A 15556-nucleotide genomic window follows, 5' to 3' on the forward strand; every position below is an offset into this window, starting at 1 on the left:
GCTCATCTCATTCAGATGAGCTCCTCATTTCCCAGTGTTTGTTTGCTCTGAGCGCTGGACCCCGCTCGATATTTGCTTTCCCATCCCTGCTATTTGCTCTTATTTCCATGTGTTTAACATATATATTTGTTGCTATCTGCCCAGCAATCCCAGCCACTTCCCCTCGCTGCCCTCAATGATGGGTATTACCATTACCATTACCATGGATATCCATTTCCCATGAGCTCTGTATGGCTCCCTGCAGGTCCCTGTATGGGGCAGAATGCTCTGAGCCCCACCAGACATTGGGGTTTTGCTGCAAGCTGGTTGCAGGACATGCAGACAGCAAAGCCACAGCTTCAGGCTTTTGTCTCTGAGACGCAGAAAGGTTTCCATAAAAGCTCAATATCTTCATTATTTGTTTCCCTCAGAAGATGTTTTGCTCCAAGCCTTCTGGAGCTGGCTATATCCTTCTGTGATTAGCTAGCTTATATCCAGCGACCCAGCTCTTCTTTGCAACAGAAACCCCCTCCTGCTCTGCATACAGGGACTATGTTTGTGCTTGAAGCAGGTGGATGGCACCCATGGGAGGGACGCAGTGCTGTGGGATATCCCCAATTTGTGGTGGGTCCCTCCATCTCCCAGGCTCAGTGTTGGGTGTGAGCGATAGCACCGCAAATGCAAGGGCTGGAAAATGGAAATAAGGGACACAGGGGGTGGAAAAAGACACAGTAAGCGAGGCACAAATGGGAATTAGAATGCACGGGTTTGCTCTCCAAAAGAACAGCCTGTTGTTTTGGATCAGGTTTCCCCTTGAGCAAACAATTGTGAAGTCAGCCCGTCCTGTGAAATGAGCTGTCACCGTGTGCCATGAGCCAACGCTATGGATCGCAGCAGGGAGAGCCGCCTGGGGGGGATGAGCCTTGCTGCTCTGCCCCAGGATGCAGTGTTTTAGGGGTAGGGGTATGATGCATCACAGGCAGCTTGGAAGAGCTTGGAAGGCAGCACTCCGTGTTGGCTGCAGGGATGCTCTTGGAGGTGCCAAGCAGCTCCGTGTCTTGCAGCATCCTCAGGGCTCAGCACTCGAAGCATCCCTGCCCTTCACCTGTGCTGCTATAGCAACTGCTGGAGCTGCTTCTGTCCTGCCCAGGGCCGTTTGCATGGAGCAGTGCCCACTTCAAGCACTGCAGTATCACCATCCAAAGGGCTCTGCAGCCCATAAGGCTTCAGGGAGGTGTTCTTGCTGCTTGCTGGCAATCGTGCACGCACATCCGTCCCACCATGAGTAGACCCAAATGCATTGGCCATAATCATCCGTCACGTTTATGTTCCACACTCCATCCCAATGGATCCCAACGTGCTCCGCAGCAGACGCTGTGCAACAGGATCCATCATCTGGTGTGGAAGCACAGCCAGATCCTGCTGGGACAGCTTCACACCCTGCAAAGGAGACAAAAAGCAGCGGACAAAAACCATTGTAGCAAAAAATTCTGCCACGCTTTGGGCAATTTCTGGACTTTCCCATTATGAAGTGCTCAGTGGGCTCAGATGTGGCTGCCACCCAATGCTGCTAATGACTAGATTTAATAGCAGCCATGCGAGTGGCTTTATAACCCCAGCAATAAGCACTGTGCAGCGAGATTAACTTACTTTGCAAAGAGCTGATAAATATTCTCCAGTTCCCCGTCCTCATTGCTCCGGTGCACCAATGTTTGGGGAGGGGAAAGAGGAAGATTGGGTGCTTTCCTCACCCCGTCACCTTGCCCAGGAGCTGTGGGCTGGATGCTAAGTCAGATGTGTTGATGTTAGAGCCTGGCACCGATCTGCTTGGCCCCACCACCCCTTGGGGACGTGGTTCCTCCCCCATCCACATCTCCTTCCGCTGCCAGAGCCAAGCGTGGCTCTTTCCATCCCGCAAATGGGACCGTCTGGTAAAATATTTTGCAATGCACTGACAAAGAAAGCACTCTGTCAGAGGGAGATATTATTGATGTTGTTATTATTGCATCTCCCGTCTCCGCTGCAAAGGATGCCTGACCATGCTGACAGCTGCTATTAAGAAAGTTGCACAGGCAGTGTTTCTGGGGATATAATTCTTTCTTGAGCAAAGTTAAACACTAAAAGGGGTTATTTCACGGAGTAAAAGCGAGAGCTGTGAAAAAGTTTCTGTGTGACATGTGAACATAATCACGCTGTGCGTTACCCGGGTGGATCTGTTAGCCATTCCCTGAGCACAGCCAGAGCCTGCAGTCCCAGCTCTGCAGGTGGGAGAACATCCCCGATGCTCAGGGCAACGTGGAGGGGGAATAATTCTGGTATAGGGCCCAAACCCACAGAAAAGGCTATTTATCCCTATATGGGAAAAGCTCACTGTATGGCCTCAGCCCCTTTACAGCTTTGGCATAAAACCAGGGGAAGTGCAGCAGCTCAGGCTGGGTTTGGCATTAAAATAGATGGGGGGCAGAGGCAGATGGGGCAGAGCAGAGCATGCATCAAAGTGCAAGCGGTGCTTGTAGCATCTCTGTGAGCACCTGAAGGGCTTTGGTTGGCACTTTGGTGAGCTCAATGCAAAGGGTGGAGAGCTCAAACAGCACAGGAGCCCTTCCAGCATCCTCAGCTGAAAGCAATGCTGGGAGCTTCGGGCCCTGCAGAACCCCAGCAAGGCTCAGCTTATCATGGGGACCCAGTCTATGTCCTGATATGGTATCTCTACTGGAATCCCAGCTGCCATCCATTAGCCATTTCCACAGTGCTGCCATTTATCCCTGTCATTTAGGGTTCGTAGGCTATTATTTAGTCTATTTCCAAGATCTTATTGCATTTTTTATTCATAGAGAGGTTAGATTTATATATTGAAGATCAATAAAAGGCTCTATCATGGCTACATTATTAATAAGGACTACATTACATGTAGACAGACAGCCCACTCTATCGGATTTACTTAGCAGATATGCTTTTTGGGGGCAATTCTGAAAATTTACTACCTGTTCGATCTTTCTTCCTCTCCTTGTGTCTCCCCGGGCTCCCATCCCTCCCTCCTTCTGCAAAGGGATGATAGCAGCTTTATGTGGCATTGTGCAGCCTGTGTCCCTGCTGATGACACCATTGTGGTTCCATCTTCCAACAGCCCCAAAATGGGTGCTGGAGGAGTGCGCCATGGGGAGAGCCTCAGGGGGAGGGATCTGCCCAAAGCCAAAGGGGAAAGAGGCAGAAAATCTCCACCCTTGGGCACTGTGCCCCATGCTGAGCTTTTGGGTGCCAGCATCCCGCGATGCACCCGTTCATAAATCTGATTCAAATCAGCAGCAATTCGCTCTAATCACCGTAATTAACGGAGAGTGGGAAAATATTAGCTGGGATAATCAAATGTGATTTTTCTGATGCTGTCTTTTCCCGGGAAAGCTGCAAGGCAAAGAGTCAACTCGCCAGCTCTGTGCTCACCGAGGGAGCTGTGCTTTTCAGCAATCTTGGCTTTCCTGGCTTGCAAAACAACGGGATGCAGCACGAAGCTCCCAAGGGAGCACTGGGGTGCCCAGCAGACACTTTGCAACCGCTTCTCCACCTGGTCCAAGAGCTCTCCATCCCCTTGCCACACACCAAAGGGGAGAGCAGAGCAGCAGAGCAGTGCTGGTTAACACAACCGGGGCTGGCAGAGAGCATGCAGCAATGCAGCTTCGGTTGAGGGGAGGAAAATCAATAAAACACATGGAGTTCTGCATCCTGACAATGGCTTTTCTTCCCCTGGTGCTCGTAGCATTCAGGAATTCTCCACTCTCTGTTGTGTGAAAAGAGAGCAGAGATGGGTTTACAAAGCCTTAATTATCATCCCTGCTTCCCACCCGTGGGTGGGCAGAGTCCATAAGGGTTACAAGGAAGATGTCTGTGATAACAGCACGATTGCAGTGAGCTGCTCTCCAGCAGAAGTTCCGCCATTTATTAACAGAGCATCACCTGTTGGGTTGGTCCTTCCCTTGGTGGAAAACTCCGTGGGCTCCCCAGGGTGTGTGTGGGCTGCCTGGTCCGACTCCATGCAGATGTGGCACAGCACACACATCTGGAGTGCACCCATAGGTGGAGGGGCTGGGGAGGCCATCCCCCCATCTTTCTGTAGGGAGCGAAAGGAAACTGGAGATGGAGAAAGTTCAGCTCTGCTTTAGAAACAAAAATACAATAAAATAACAATCTCTTCTCCAAAATCTTTCTTTTTTCCTTCTTTTTCCCCAGCCCATGCAGCAGGGATCAGTCTTCCAAAGTCCCGTATCATCCCCATCCACCTCACAAAAAAACTGTGATCTGAATAAAATCAGGTATCTCACCACTTCAAGTACTTTTAATTGCACTATTCATTATGCAGTGGATTGCTGCTTGTTACAGCGTTTCTCAGCCATTATGTGATTTTGGAGGGGATTTTTGTGTTTGGTTTTGTGGTTTTTTTTCCTTTTTTTTTTTTTTTTTTTTTTGTTCTCTCAGGAGCCTGTAGCACTTAGAAGTGTGCCGTATAATGGAATAATCACCTAAATTAAACGTGTCCCTGCTGTACGATGCTTTGTGTCAATGCTACATGAGGAGAATGGAGCCAGCAGCCCCACGGGGACACGGTGACAGCATCCCCAAAGGTGACAGTTCTGCATCTCCAACGGTGACAGCTCTGCACTGCTTGGGGATTGCTGGAGGTTGGTTCATTGAGGCTGAGCTTGGAGCTTGCAGGGACACGAAATCAGCTCGTATCAACGCAGGCTCCATTGCTCCTCCGTTGCCCTCGCACAAAAGCTTGCATCAGCACCAAGGTTGGAAACCCAGCGGGCGTTTTTGAGGCAGAAGAAGAGATGAAAGGCAATATTAGCTGGGGATTTTTTGGAATCGTGCTGGTTCCAAGAGCTGGAGATGCTGCAGCATCCTCTGGACAGAGGGCACAGCATCCCCACACCCTTCCCATGCAGAGCAGGAGGGTGGGCCAACAGGTGGAGAGGCATTGGTATGCAAGGAGCGGCCCCAGCAGCCTTTACATCAGAGCCTCACAAAGGCAATTCTCAGCAATTGATATAAAAAGGTGTCAGTTCTGGTTTAAGTACTGTATTACCAGCAAAGATTTATCTGCTTCAAAGGCAGGCCTCGTGCCACCGAGGGAATAAACAGCTCTTCTCCTTATCTCTTTCGCATAGCGCAATATTTTCTCTGTTCGACTTTGGCTCAGAAAAGACTTTTTCTTCCACTTGGCCATTCGCATATTGTAATTTAGAACAAGATGTGATGCTCCCCTGGGGGTGTCACAGGGCAGATGGTTCTGGGGGCATCGAGTTGGAGCGGGAGGGGTCCATACAGGATGCAGGAGGGGACCGAGGTGGGTTATCAGGAGCATCTTCCCCACGTGCCAACGTTTGGCACTGGGAATAAGGAGCAATGAGCAGCCCTTGGCCAAGCACCATCCCCAGGCGATGCCACTGCTGTGCACTGTGCTGCCTTTCCCCAACCATTCCAGCAGCCCGTTTTTAAAATTACACCTCTAAACATATTTACACAGGCCACATATATTTTACATGCCTGCACAATGCATTTTATGAAGCATATAAAAAAAACAGATAGAAATTATCTATTTCTCCTGTAGAGCTTGTCTCCTTTTTGGGGGGAAAGATAACAAGGACCTATTTCATTTTGCTGTTTGCTGCAGGACGCCATGCAATAAATTGAGAAGCGAAGTTTTGAAAAATGCTCCATTTTTTTTTTCGACCCCTTTTTAATGCCATTCTACGCTGGAAAGATCTAGCAAACGGAAAACATTGTTTGCAGGCTATCAGCCCGGAGTCCTTCTTGCTCCCCTCTTTTGTTTGCTCACTGAAATGAATGGGCTCTTTTGGCAGCGAGGATCGCGATGTTAATCGGAACTAAAGAGCGCCGTGTTTGCGAAGAATCAAGGATCTTCCCCTTTGCAAACTTTGCAAAATGGCTCTGCAGATATTTGGGTACAATTAGCTCGAATGGAAGCACGGGCTGCAGATGGGCAGCTCTCCATCCGCTGCTCAGTGCAGATGTTTCCTCGTCTGCCTCATTCACAGATGGCTGGTTGGAGAAATTCGGGTGCACTCACCTCTAACAGAGCGGGGTGGATGGGGGGCAGCAAGCAGGGCTGTGCGTGGCTTCACCTTGCATAAACCCCACATTAATCACATCCAAAGCAGTCTGCTGTGCAATTGCAGCAGCGCTCAGGAGTTAATTAGTCACCTGGCTGAGCCCTGTGGGGCTGGGGTGGAGGTGTGGGATAGCTCCGGCACCGCGATGCGTTGGGTTGTTATGGATTCTGCTTTATGTGCTCGCAAAAAAAAGCCTTGTCTACACTATGGGAGGGTTTACAAGCAAATAAATCTGGCGATAGCGTGAGCTGAAAAACATCAGGACCAGGCATTTGTGCCCAGATCCAGCTTTACTGTGCTGGCCATTAAACTTCCCGTCTGCACGCGGTGCTCCGGAGCTGTTTATGAGCACTTGAAGTGGCTGAAGCAGAGTGAGGAGAGTTCTTGCTTTCCTGTATCCATCTTCAGAGAGGGAAAAGAGTCCAACCATCCCCTGGGGATGTCAGGATGTTTGTGCAGTGCTTTGGGAAAGCCCTAGGGTTGCCATGGCCAGCTCTGTGCCCAGAGCAGCGTATCCACTGGGCACAGCTACAGGGGCAGTGGATTCACACCAAAGCACACACGGGTTGTTCTGCACGCGTGTGTCAGAAGCCATTGGTCACTGGGAATGCAATGGGTTCATGAATCACTGTCAGTGCCCCACTTAGCCCTGCCGCCTGGCTCCATGCAATTACGATGCAGACACTTGAGCTGCAAGCAACCGGGCTGGGCTCCTGCATACAGATCAACGCAGGGCTGAGGGTGTTAAAAACAAAGCAAAACCCCAGAGCTTGCACCAAAGAACAGCAGGCCCTGCTGCTCTCTTCCCCATCCCGTGCCCATAACAAACCATGGCAGGTGGAGGTTCCTCCAGCCTACCCAAGTGTTTGGCCACCGGCTACCGGCAGCAGGAAAACTTTGGGATTTATTCATGGCCACCTGTCAGGGGCTGTCATTCCCCACTCTGAGCTATAGCCTGAAGTTTGCCGTTCTATAAATCAGCTCCTCTTGGACATAATAACTCTTCTTTATAGGCTCTTTCCCCTTCATAAATAAACCTCATTCCATATGTATATGCTGCGAATGGCGAGCCCTGATTTGCAGCTCTCTGCTGGCACCGGGGGCTTTTCTCCAGTAGCTCTCCAGTGACTGCGGTGGCTCTGGGGAGAGCTGGGCATGGGAGGAGAGCCAGGGGGCTCCTTCCCACCCGCATTCAGTGAGAGGAGCCACCAAATGGGGGAAAACTCAGCATCTGCTGAAATTAGGAGCAATGCAGAGCTACAACATCGGTGTCCCTCCACTGGGAGCGTGCAGGGAGTGGGGGTCAGCCCAGCCCCAGACAAAGAGATCAGTTCAGCCACAGCAGCCAAGCAGTTTCTGCACCCTGCTGACCACATGAAGAATGGAGCCCTCCCTGCTGGTCCTCAGGCTGGTGTTTTCATGGCAGATTAACAGGAAGAAGGTCTAGAGGTGCAAGCTGAGTGGTGTTTTTTTCCCTTAGAGAGACTGCAGAGCTGCATGCTGGCGATAGGATTTGGGTTCTCCAAGGAGCACCCACCCCCAATCCCAGTTTTCTACCTCAACAGCACCAAACCCAAGGGTTGGGGGGACCAAGAACCATGGAGCATGCCATGGCATGACTGGTTGGGGAAACTTCAGTCTCTTTTTGTTTGAGTTCCTTATTTGTGCAGCAAATGGGAACTGCAAGGCTGGGGATGAAGGGCACTGCATGGGAAGGAACTCGTAGGCAGCTCCCAGCCTCTGGAATCGTTCATGCATTATCTGCCTCTTAACAAAGCTGTTGGCTGCTGAGAATTACTCAGAAACCATAATGCAGACTGATCAATACTGCTCTCAGCCACGCCTGGAGCTGCGTGATGTGCCCAGCAAAACCATTCCAAAACACAGGGTGGGCTTCCCGACCCCAAATCCAACAGTGCAGGGAAATCAGTGTTGACTAAGGATGGTGAACTTCCATTGGGTGTGCCATCACTGCCTCCAAACCAGGTCTCCTCCTTAGCAAAATGGCCCCAGCCCTTCCCTTCCTGCTGCTGATGTGGGGTTTATGGGATGCTGTTGATTTGGACCGGTGCTCAGGGTGACAACCACACAATACCAGAGAACGTCATGATGCTGCTCCTCATTTACATCCATGATCACACTTAATTGAAAGCGTGGCCGATGCAATCCAAGCCCAAGGCGATTTATACCAGTGTGGCAAAAACGTACACCATAAATCATCTTCAGAGCAGAAGGATTTCAGCTTGCCTGTCCTAGATCAAGCTGCGTCCTTGTCACTCTTCAGCTGGAGAGGAAATAAATCCCTCTCTCCTGGCTTTTTCCTGCTCGTAAACTGGCACTTGGGTGAATCCAAGCCCTGAATTTCCTTGGGATCTCTGTGGTTGGCAGTGGAAATAGCCCCATAAACAGCAACAGAGAAACTGAGGCAGGGACATGGGGAGGTCCCACATTGCTGGAAGGGAGCTTGGAGGGTAAGGAAGTGTTGCAAATTCCTTTTGTCACACATCAGCTGGCACAGCAAGAGCCCATGCAGGGGGCATTGGGCACATGTGGGACAGAGATAAATGCAGAGCATTTGTTGGGTTATGACACAAGAAGGGGCTTTGTGTCATCCCCCGGCGGGGTCCTCCACTCTCCTCCACCCCCAGAGCTCCACCTTGGGATGAACAAATCCATCCACGGCCAGAAATTGATTTTCTAAATATGTGATATTCACACAAAGCCCAACGCGGATGAAATACATCAGTGCAGAGTTGGGGGGGAGGAACAGCTTCTTTCCTTCCCCCCCCCCCGCCCCTCAAAGCTTATGTAAAAATACAATGGCACTGAAATCCAACTAATTAATTGGTGGTGCTAAGCGAACATCTTATTTAAAAATGGCTCAGCAGTGAGACACAATCTAATCAGAACGAACCAGGAAACGTAGCAGTTTCCAGGTGAGTAAGCTGAAATGCTGAAGTCATTGTATGAAAGGATGGGGGAAAAAAAAAAAAAAGCAAACGGGGCTGGAAATGACAAGGGAAGGAATCAGCTACATGGGCAGAGCAATAGCAACACATTGCCGTCATTATTCCTCAGCGGTGAGCGCAGCAAAAAGAATGAGGGGGAAACGTGGAATTAAATCAAATATGATTACTGAACAAATAGAAAAAGAGCAGCGAGGGTGTTGTTGTGGGCTTTTTTTTTTCTTTTTTTTTTTTTTTTTGCTTGGTTGGTTGGGTTCTTTTTGCAGCGTGTGTTTGGGATGGAGGAGTCTGCTGCAGGGATGGGAGGGGGATGAGGATGTGCCTCTGTTTCCCCACCCCAGCTCAGCCCAGGCCCTGCAGGTGGGAAGCAGCCGTGGGAGCAGGTGGGAACTGCTACCTGAAAGCATGCTTTGATCCTGTTTTCATGCAAATTCAGCAGTCATTAAGAGCAAGGAAGTGCAACACGGCTTCTGGGGGCATACCTGCTTCTGAATAGATTGCTTTTTTTGGGAGGGGAGTGTAGCAGAAATGCTGAGTCATGGCTTGAAGCAGTGATGGAGCACCTGGTGGGAAGGCAGGGCCAACCCAGGGGAGCTCAGCTGCATGCAATGCAATGCACTGATTGATCTGAAGGGCTGGAGCCAGGATCCACCCCTTCCCAGCCCTCATTTAAGGGTTGGCAGTGGAGGTGAGGGCATTTTCCTGGGGTTCCCTGAGTACCTGAGGCCTTCTGAATGTAAGTAGCTTCTTTTATTTCTGTGCCCTTGGCTATTGTATTTGGGCAAATCCTCACTTGCTGCATCCTGGGACCTTGCTGCTCTGCTGTCATTGCTGTGCATTCTGTCACAATACAGGGAGAAGACACAATTTTTCTTTAATTTTGAGCTCCCTGATGCACCAGCTGCTCCTTCCCATCCTTAGCACTTGATGTTCTGTGCTCCAATCCCTGCATCTCAGCATACGTGTCCTTGGGAACTGTGAGCTGCAGGGACCTGTGTGGGTCCTGGGAAGTATCCTCTGGGCTCTGGTTTGTGTTGTTTGAGGCCACTCTCTGTTACTTTATTCTGGTTGTACTCATCCACTCAATGCCAGGTTCAGGAGCGTTTTAGCTCTTATGCCACCAGCACAGTGCATCACCCAGAGCATCCCACTGATGGCTTCTGTGCAGGATGGCTACAAGGATGGGGCATGGGGGCCATAGAAACATCCTTGCTGCAATCAGTGCTGCAATGCATGGCTGCTTGGGTGCATGGATCCATTGAGGTGTGGTGATGGAGATCTCAGGGGAGGTGTTGGAGAGGAACCATGCACCTGCAATTTCTATTTGCTTTCTTATAAGGCTTGCACTGAGCCTTCCAGAAAAGCCCTTTCCCTCTGCTCTCTGCCTCCATTTTGCAGCTCAGCTGTCCCCAAAAGCACTGTGCAGCTGCAGTGCACAGCTGCAGCCACGTCCCCATTGCAGCAGAGCATGAAGGAGAAGCATGCAGCATCATCCTTCCTGCTGCCCACCTCCCTGTGTGGATAGAACAGGCTTTAAATCCTCATCCCCCTCCTCGCAGCTCCTCTGTGCAGGAGCCCCGAGCAGAGATCCCACACCCCTCCCTGCTTTGTGAAGGTCACTCCTGCCCTGTGCTCCTCAGACGTGCTGAGTCTCCACCTCATTTCCTATGCATTGAACTTCCCAGACCTGCAGGACTCTCCGACAGCAAGGCGTGAGGATTTGACCATTATTTTTCTCTTGCTTTCCCCTTGCATCTCTCTCTCTCCAAGAGAGGATTATGGGTTGCACCTATTAATTTTAGTCCTGAAGCAGCAAGTGGAACTTTGCTGAGTGTTTTACAACCTGCTTTCTCCCAAATCCCTTCTCTGTGCCCTTCCTGGGGATGAAGGAGAAAGCCATGCAAGGGGAAAGCATGGAAGGGTCGTGCTGCATCTGCACCCATGGGTGAGGATGCAAAGGGATCCTGAAGCAATGCATCACCCTCCTTGTGTTTGCATTTGCAAAACTGCAGCATTGCAACTTGACAGCAGCAGCAAAACCTCCCACCCATCCACTTCCACACGTGCACGAGGAGAAAGGCAAGGAAAGGCCACAGGTTGGTTTGGCTTCTGGTGCACCTTGCAGCAGAAACCAGGCGGTGTTGCCCCCCAAATGCTACGCTTGCTTTTTTGGGGGAATATCAGATAGGATTTCAGCCGTGATTAAAATGTGTGGTGTGAGATGGGGATGTCATAAACCCAGTGGTGATGGATTGATTTCAATCCCAAACTTTTACACCCTGAGTCCTGAGCCGCTCCAGCAGCGAGCACAGCCATGCAGGGAGGGTTTTATGGAGCATAAAGGCACAGGCTGCCATAAAACTGGGGAGTGGGAGGGAAGCCAGCCCTGTTTAGGAGGCAGCGTGGGCACAAATGCGTGGTGCTATGGGGGAGATTTCCAGCAGTGCTCTGGCAAACAACAACAGGCACTGCCACTGTCAAATTTGGGGCAGTTTCAGCCATAACCGAGAGGCAGAGCGGTCACCGTGAAAGTGGTGTTCAGTGGGTTTTAATTGATTTCATTCTTTTTACTATAAATAACCAAAAGACTTGAGCCTAAATGGGCAAACCATGGTATTGATGGCCTGCAACAGACACAAGATGAATTGAACCCTCCATCCGCCAGCATCCCTCTTGCAACGGGGGATACGCCGACGCCATAAATTCCCGAGGACAGGATTGCTATGCAACAGCATAATACATCTTCTATTCAATCTTTTATACATTATGTTTTGTCCTGCAGTTCGGTCGAAATATTTATGGACTGGGAGATGCTCTTTGAAGAAGTATCGGCCCTAAGGGCTCTTTCTGCTGGCTGTGCTCGGTGGCCTTGGGTTATTCGAAGGTCTCTGCTGTCTGGGATAGGAATTGGAGGATGCAAAACTGCTAATAGTCAACATCCATTGGTTTGGGTTTGGTTTCTGACCCTGAGGGTGCCTGGAGCAGTCAGCTTGTCTCTCTGCTCCTTTGTTTCCCCTCTGCATGGTGCACAATGCTGGGGCAGCAGCATGTCTGCTGTGCGTAGCTGGCGGGGGATTTGCAAGCTGATTTTGCTGGGTTTCTTCAATGGGAAAAGCACCAAGGAAATGCACTTTAAATAGGTAAACAAGAAGAGGAGTTCTCCCAAATCATAATTTCCTTTCATGTGGCTCTGCCTTAAGGCTTCTGGCTGGTAAAATTAAAGAAATACAATTAAACTGAAGCTGGCTCCCCGGTGCCTCTGTGCAAACGAAGGGAAAAATACTACCAGCACACGTGGCCAGACTACCAGAAAAAGCACCCACAACTTCACTGCTTTAATTTAAGCTTCTATTCACATCGCTGTCAGCATCCAAGAACCGCTCCCATCTGCTGCTACTCGAGAGCTGTGCTGGCAGAGCTCACCTCCATCCATCCCTCATGGGCAGGTGCCAGCAAGCTAAAAATACAGCCAGAAGTGACCCTCTTCTTGGCAGCCTCTGGGAAGCCTGAAGGCTGCAGCAAGCCAGGCTGTGGTGTGGAGTGACTCTGAATTTTTCAATGGGAAAGTGCTTTTTCATCGTAGTCTTTCTGGTTGGGGCAGGTCTGGCTGGTAACAGCAGTTCCCAGTTGGCCATGGGAGCTGACAGTGCTTTTGGTGCATTTTGCACTGGTGCAATTCCAGCAAGACTTGTTCTGCTGGAGCATCTCAGCTGTGCATTTCAGCAGCTGCTGGTCCCTGCGGTCCTGGGCAAGCTGCACCAAGGAGAGGGAGCAGCAAGCAGAGAGCTTGGAACCCATCTCCCTGCCTTCTGGAGAGGGCTTTATCTCATTAAAACAAACGAGCAGATGACTGCTGCCTGTGTCGGCAGGGGGACTGCGCTTCATGATTACACTTTATAAACCCCAAGCTGTTTACTGCCTTAGCAGATAAGTTGAGCTTTTAAGAGGAGGAGATACAGTCTGGGGTTTGCACATTTAATAGACTCCTTGCGTGTGCATGCGGCTGTGTGATAACACCCCGAGCCCAACTGCACGTGAGGCTGCAGCATTGCAGGGCTTCACTTCCAGGGCTGCTTTCCTCGTCACCAGATGTAATGGATGCGCAGAACGTAAAGCACATCTTAATCAATGTGAGAGATTCTGCTTAAAACCCAATGATTTTGATCTGGAGCCTGACAGCGCGGTAATTTATATGCAGCGCAGCATAACCAAAGAGCTTGTTATGCAAACACAGACCACTGATTTGACAAATCTCCTGGAAACGGAATTAATGTCTGTATTCTGTGAAAAGATGTAATTTATTTTAATATTTTAAAGAGGGAAAATTATATATGCATATGTATAAATAGAGCTAAACAGGAATAAACACATATGCAGATATATATATTTACAAACACACGTTGCAAGAGCAAGGGTGAGTGGATGGATGGCTCTTTAGTGGCTGTGGATCATTGTATTTCGACTGCTGTCAATGGGATTATGGTGATACACCCATCTCAGATGCAGCCAGGAGCAGGAGGTTAATTAGATCCGTATCAATAACCTGGCTCTTGCAAAACAAGGAATAGGGACTGACCCTACTGCTGTAGGTGTTGTGCCAGCACACTCAACAGCGTGATGTTGGGTTGGAAGTGGCTTCGTGGTGTTGGATTTGAAGTGACCTCACGATGTTGGATGGGAAATGACCTCCAGGCCAACAGTGCTCTGCTTACTGATGGGTGGCGATAGTGTTGGTGTAATATTATTGTTGTCTTTTCTTGCAGACTGTGCTTTATTTGTGGCCATGAGGTAGGAAACACATTCTGCGTAACTGAGGCTGTGATGGAACGAAACATATGTGAGAAATTTCTTAATTTGATTTCAGACTCCGTTTGCTCCCCACTTTCCTCATCCTTCCGTCTATTTGTCTTTTCCATATGGATGCATCCATTCCTCCGTCACTCTGTGCTTCTGAGACTCCCACTTCTGCAGGATACAATTCTTTCCCACTCATGGAGGAGGCAGAAATGCTGGCAAAGGTGGGAAGGAAAGCTCCTGTGGGGGTCTGAGCATGGAAATGGAGGTTTGAGAGTGGAAAAAACACCACTGCAAAGTGAGCGTGGGTTGATGGGGATGGGTTGATGGTTGGACCAGATGATCTTAGAGGACTTCTCCAACTTTAAGGATTCTGTGTTTTCGTGGTTCTGTGATTCTGAGAAAAAGGGAACAGAGAAAGAGGAATAATGCAAAGCTAGGGGTCGTCAGTGCAGGAGCATCACCGTTGGGAAAACCAAATCAATCAGCAGTCACTGATCCCACACTTCATGACCTGAGCCCTACCTCACCCTTCTCCCCACCTCACCCCTCTCCTGACCCCATCCCTGTAACTGAGCAGCCCCCACCCTTCCTGCAGAGCAGCCCCCAATGGTTTTGCCCTCTGTGTGTGTGCAGCTTCCTGTAGGCAGTGCCATCTCCATACTGAGCAAGCAGGAGAGGCTGTAGGAAACTAATTAAGGATTCTGTCCTCCTTTTGCCTCAAAGATGCTATGCAAAACCAAAGCCTATTGAATGTTCAAGCAGAATTCTTATTAATTTTATGGGGGAGATAGGAGAATAATTGCCTGGAAACCTGGTTTAAAGAATGGAAACAGTCTGTCTCTTCTTTCTTACTTAATTTGTATTGACTTCTTCATTTTTATTTTTGGGAGCTGAAATTGTGGAGTGTGACTTTCAATGCTTTAAAATGTGTATTATAACCCCACTTAAGGAGTTGCTGTGAAGTGGGCTGGATGAGTGAAGATGCAGTTCACTGAATGCCAGCAGAAGAGTAACTGTAATAAGGAGGCAGATGTCAGGGCTGATGCTGCTCCATGGCAGCGAGGCTCTGAGCTGCTGGGAATGGCTTTTGCCAGCTCAGATCTGCAGGGCAGTTGCATCACCCTGTGTGTGTGCATGCTCACCTGTGCATGCATCCCCCTGAGTTCCTTGCAGAGGGATGAAAAACTCATCACAGCGTGGGGAGAGAGGCATGCACAGCACAAAGCATGAAGGATGGGGAGATTTGGAGAGGCTCAGCACCTTTCCCTTTGTATGCAGCCACCGTCTGCACCCCAGCTCCTGTTACTCAGTGCTGCCCTGCACTGCTGACCATATCCAGGGCAGAGGGATGGCAGCAGGGAAGGGTTTGAGGTGCTAAACCCCCAGCCCCACATAGGAGCCATGCAGCAACCCCAATCCTCTGTGCTCGCTGTGCTGGGAGATTGGCAGTGACCTTTAAATGTCATTTCCTAATGCCAGCCTTAGCTAAGTGGCTACAAAACTCCGTGTCTGTTCTCAATGATGGGGAGCAATGGGCCTGACAGCAAGTGCTGGAGAAGGCAAGGATACCATGGCCACGTTGACCTGCCCCATGCTGGAGATGCAACTGGAGCACCCCATCCCCAGGTGCAGAAGGAGGGCTGTGCTGCAGGTCAAAGCTCGGTGCACGCAGGCGGTTTTGTTTTC

The 15556-nt window shown here is 49.9% G+C and overlaps 1 long non-coding RNA gene across 1 annotated transcript; it reads right to left on the reverse strand.

Moving 5' to 3' along the window:
• Positions 1-804: 804 nt before the first annotated feature.
• LOC116234570 (uncharacterized) lies at positions 805-6229 on the reverse strand. The gene is made up of 3 exons (XR_004168145.2): positions 6065-6229; positions 3931-4084; positions 805-1419 (listed from the first exon to the last, which is right to left on the reverse strand). It is a non-coding gene; the product is annotated as an uncharacterized LOC116234570 (long non-coding RNA).
• Between the last annotated feature and the right edge of the window lie 9327 nt (positions 6230-15556).

The sequence above is a fragment of the Phasianus colchicus genome, chromosome 27 (genome assembly GCF_987193195.1).
Source record: "Phasianus colchicus chromosome 27, bPhaCol1.hap1.1, whole genome shotgun sequence".
Classification (NCBI taxonomy): domain Eukaryota; kingdom Metazoa; phylum Chordata; class Aves; order Galliformes; family Phasianidae; genus Phasianus; species Phasianus colchicus.